Here is a 5,056-nt window from a genome sequence, read left to right as displayed (position 1 = left end):
GTCAATGAACGAACGGGCAGATCATAACTTTGCGAAAATAAGGAACTTAAAATTTTCACCTGAGGGAAGACTTGAACCAATGACCTCTCGGTCCGCAACTGCTCACGCTAACCACGGGACCACGGCGCTCCTCAACTCACATTTTCCTTGCTGTTGCCTACCTTGCGCATGGAGGACTCAGTTTGTATATTTTGCTAATTTTTTTCATATTTCCACAAAACTTCTTCCTGTTTTCTCGATTGATCCGTGTTCAGTTTTTCAAGGCCTATCCACTGTGCCAACTTATAACTAAATCTGAGGGGGGTGCGATGGGGAGGTTCCCTTGTTAGTATAAACAGATTTCTAGTGAAGCAAATTAAATTACAACGCACTTTTTATGCTGGCAAATATGTTCAGAAATAGAAATGTAGCCCACAAGCTGGCAGTTACGTTTGACACCGGTCGTAAACGGACGTCCCATTTGTTTTACATAGGAAGAATGAGATCACTTAAGTTTTAAAGCTCTAAAATAAAAAAAGAATGTTACCACATATGCAGTAGCACCTTAGAAACAGTTAAACGTCATTTAAGATAAAAATAATTTTGCATTTTTATCATCCCCTAACCACGTAAATGTATTTAGCAATGAATGGTCAGTTACTGGACGGCCGCTTTGACATAACAGTGCACTTTAAGCAAGTTTAGTGCAAAAAAACCATCCTGGCGGAGCATTAGGTACAGAAATACTCAAATCCATCAAAACATACAAGTTACCACTGGTCCTCCCCTAAATGTTGGGAAAAAAAAGGCACATATATGATGGAGCAGCCGAACTTTCACGATATCGAACGAGTTCACTCACCTTTGGTTCAATTCAGTTATTATGGAATACAGGAGACAGGAGCTCACCATTTACTTCCGTTACATGATGGTGATAACTGCCACACAGCCTCACAGTAGGCAAACCTCTAAAAAATACTTTCGTGGTGGAATTAAAACATGACTCCACCACATCGAATGTTCCTCAGCAACAATGAAGATGGTCCAAAAGAAGTGACGATTTTACATGTGGCTACCCAAAACGTAGCCCCCTCCGAACAGAAACACCTGCCGCCTTTCAAAATCAACACTCTCCACTGTCCTGGGCCACCTTCACGTATTCCTGACTACTAACAGACTGGTCGTTGCGGTACGGCCACGGCCCATTTCTTTCTTTCGCACTTGCGAGAGGTCTCCGCGCCAACAATCTGAAGCAGCACGCTCCCACGACATGCCAAATAGCTCCAAGTCAAAGCAAATTAAGTAATACAATGATGCTGACATTCATTGATACGTTCGTATCGATATATTTTGGGCAAGCTAACGCCGTTGTTTTCACTTTACAGTAAGGAATATAAACTCCATATACAAATACTTATTTTCATCATCGCTGTTGTGCAACTGCGTATACATCACACATCCGAGAAACCGTTAGGCCCACGCCTGTGTTGAAAAACATGTAAGGGAACATTAAGGAAGCAGACCGAGCGAGATGGGGCAGTGGTTAGCACACTGGACTCGCATTCGGGAGGATGACGGTTCAGTCCCGCGTCAGGCCGTCGTGATTCAGGTTTTCCGTGATTTCCCTAAATCGCTCCAGCCAAATGCAGGGATGGTCCCTTTGAAAGGGCACGGCTGAATTCCTTCCCCGTCCTACCCTAATCCGATGAGACTGATGACCTTGCTGTCTGGTCTCCTTCCCCAAAACAACCCAACCCATTAAGGAAACAGGAGAGAGGAGATCGTTATGGCACCTGCATTTGCGAAAAGCATTACACATAACATAAGTATCAAACCTAACAGTTAAACCCAGCACCACGAATGCAAACAACTGTGTATTATATAGAGCAAGCAGTATAAAATCCTCATGTAAAACTTCATTTGTACATCCATGTTGTTCAATTAAATGAATTGCATACATCTAAAACTCCGTTAATAGCACATCTGTGTTGAAAACACTAAAATAAACCGAATCCCCCCCTCCCCCCAGTGAATAGAAATTGGTACTACCTAAGACATAGTGTGGCTAAAATACAAGTTTATAACGAATTATTCAGAACTAACCGTACCTTCGTTATGAATTTTAAAAAAAAGCTACAGATGAGCGGAAGGTTGTAAGAAACAGTAGAGACAGACAGACAGAGAGAGAGAGACAGGGAGAGAGGTACAGATGTAAACAATGTGCAGACAGGCAAAATACGATAAAGATAAGGCTATGATCCTAATATATCTCCATGCAATTTCAGCTAAAACATAACAAAAATAAACCCATGGTCCTAACATATCTCCGTAAAATATCAAGAGCACCATTCACGTTTACATCACAAAATAGCTTGTAAAATCACGAGATAGAAAGAGAGAGTATCTATATAAGCCACGGTCCTAACGTATTCCCATAAATTTTCAAGCACATCAATCACATGCGTAATGTAAGTTGCGCATGATGTCACCAAACGTGTAAGGTGGAGAAGGGGGAGAGAGCGAAAATTTATATGTTTATACAGGAACCAAATAACATGCTGAGACAAACATCAGTTACAATCAAACTTAGAACTCACCATTGCTGGCTATATTCATCTGCCATCGACACGACAAGGTACTCTAGGAAACTACATTTGAAGTTGGTTTGTTCATTCACATATTCACGTATTTTACTGAAGGTAGTATAAATTTCAGTTGCCTCAAGAATAGTCATTAATTTGCCATTATTAAGTGCATGGAGAACCACCAGTGTCCAGTATCCTTAATACTACTGATATCTATCTAACTGCACACCAAATGATAATTTCTACTTTCACTGTTATTTAGGTGTTATGTAAGCCTCGTTTCGAAGCTCCTACCTGTTTGTTCCAAACAGAACTTGTCACAGTCCTCGCAATTAATCTTAAATATTCCAAAATATTTAATGTGTTGGGTATTCTGTACATCATGATGAAGCATTTTACCCAGAGCACTGTCAGTATGAAGGCCCTTCTGAGCACTTGAGTTTCGAAATACTCGTGATATACTGAAACCTCCTGACAGATTAAAACTGTGTGCCGGACCGAGACTCGAACTCGGGACCTTTTCCATTCGTGGGCAAGTGCTCTACTGGCTCAGCTACCCAAGCAGGACTCACGTCCCGCCCTCACAGTTTGGAAGGTAAGAGACGAGGTACTGGCAGAAGTAAATCTGTCTCACAGTTTGGAAGGTAAGAGAGGATGTTCTGGCAGAAGTAAAGCTGTGAGGACGGGGCGTGAATCGTGCTTGGGTAGCTCAGCCGGTAGAGCACTTGCCACCGAAAGGCGAAGGTCCCGAATTCGAGTCTCGGTCCGGCACACAGTTTTAATGTGTCAGGAAGTTTCATTTTAGCGCACACTCCTCTGCAGAGTGAAAACTCTAGTTCTTGCGATACCGTATCTGCGAAAGGGCCATAAAATGGAGTACAGCATATTTACTCTCTATCTTATGTTGCTCTTTATGTAACGTAATTTAGACATCAGTTCTTTCATTCTTATCATAGGCGCCCTTGTTGTTTATTGTCTCAGCCATTTCACTTTCCTATGGATTACTAACAGCTATACCTTTAAGTAGAGATAGTTATTTACTGATTTCGTTATTTTCAAGAGGACCATTAATTCATCTACCAACCATGGAATAAAACTAAAAACTAAACCCCACCATGAACAGGCTATGAAGGCCCAAGGGTACTGACTGGCCGCCGTGACATCCTCAGCTCATAGGCATCATCACTGGATGTCTATATGGAGGGGCATGTGGTCAGCACACCGCTCTCCCCGCCGTATGTCAGTTTCCGAGACCGGAAATCAAGTATCTCCTCAGTTTGCCTCACAAGTGCTTAGTGCATCCCTCTTGCCAACAGCACTCGGCAGACCGGATGGTCACCCATCCAAGTGCTAATCCAACCCGACAGCGCTTAACTTCGGTGATCTGACGGCAACCGGTGTTACCACTGGGGCAAGGCCGTTAGCACCAACCTTGGAATAGAAAAAAAAAATTATTGAGTGTGTTTAGGTGGGACGAGTTGCTACAGATATTCCTATGTCATGGTACATTTATGATAGATATCAAAACTATGGGAGAAGCCATTATCAAATAATTTATAGATCTAAGAACGAGATCACACGTTGTTATTCTATTTCCATTGTGATGTTAATTTTAGGAAGACACTATTTAATTACATTAGCATACACTCAAACTCAATAGTGGCGCCATAAAACAGAACCAGTGTAATGTCAAAATATCTTTTGCATCACTTGGTCAGGTCGAGTGACACAAATTTATCTTCAGTAGGAAACAGTGCATTTTTAATTTATTCTGCACTCTCAGTGAAATTTTCTACATTATAACTTCTTTCATAATTGTAATATTTCTTAATAAGGACTTTGAGTCTTTTGTTCACAATGTATACGACAGTACCTATAAAATATACTATAGGTCAAAATGAATTTTTAGTCTTACGTATTTTGGATTGATATCTTATTTTAGATGTCTTTTGATTCATGATATTAAATTCCCTAAGTTCTCTGTCTGAAAAAAAGAAAATATATTGTTTTACGCTCTTTTAATTAACGCATTTAATGCATTGGTAGCATCACTGGAGAGTTTTACAATCTGATGTTTTACTAGAAATTCTTCTATAATATCATTGCAATCATATTCGTTCATTTTGACAACTTTATACTCTTTGTCAGTTTTGACTGTTATAACATTACCAACTATGAATTCTTCTTGATTTTGTGCTTGGTCTTAGCCCCAGTACTACGAAGATACTTGTCATATTTACTGCACTGCTCATATTATTATGTTCAGATAGTATCATTTGTACCATATCTAGTGATTTTTTTTCCAGGAATGCTTTTAATTTCACTACTTTGGATCTTAGGTATGAGTCTGTAATTTAAATCCATATCTAATATTTTCATTTCTTATTTAGAAACCAATATCAACTAATATAGCTACTCCCTAAAAAAGTTAAAATTACATTTGATATGCCCCTGGTTCTTCTTACCCTTAGACTTCACTCCATTACTATTTC

At 40.0% G+C, this 5,056-nt stretch overlaps 1 pseudogene; it reads right to left on the bottom strand.

The window, feature by feature from the left end:
- Positions 1-3,871: 3,871 nt before the first annotated feature.
- LOC126177763 (5S ribosomal RNA) lies at positions 3,872-3,989 on the bottom strand (annotated as a pseudogene).
- Positions 3,990-5,056: the final 1,067 nt, after the last annotated feature.

Source organism: Schistocerca cancellata, chromosome 3 (genome assembly GCF_023864275.1).
Source record: "Schistocerca cancellata isolate TAMUIC-IGC-003103 chromosome 3, iqSchCanc2.1, whole genome shotgun sequence".
In the NCBI taxonomy this organism is placed as follows: domain Eukaryota; kingdom Metazoa; phylum Arthropoda; class Insecta; order Orthoptera; family Acrididae; genus Schistocerca; species Schistocerca cancellata.
The sequence above is the reverse complement of the archived record's forward strand: the minus strand, read 5'-3'. Positions and strand labels throughout refer to the sequence as shown.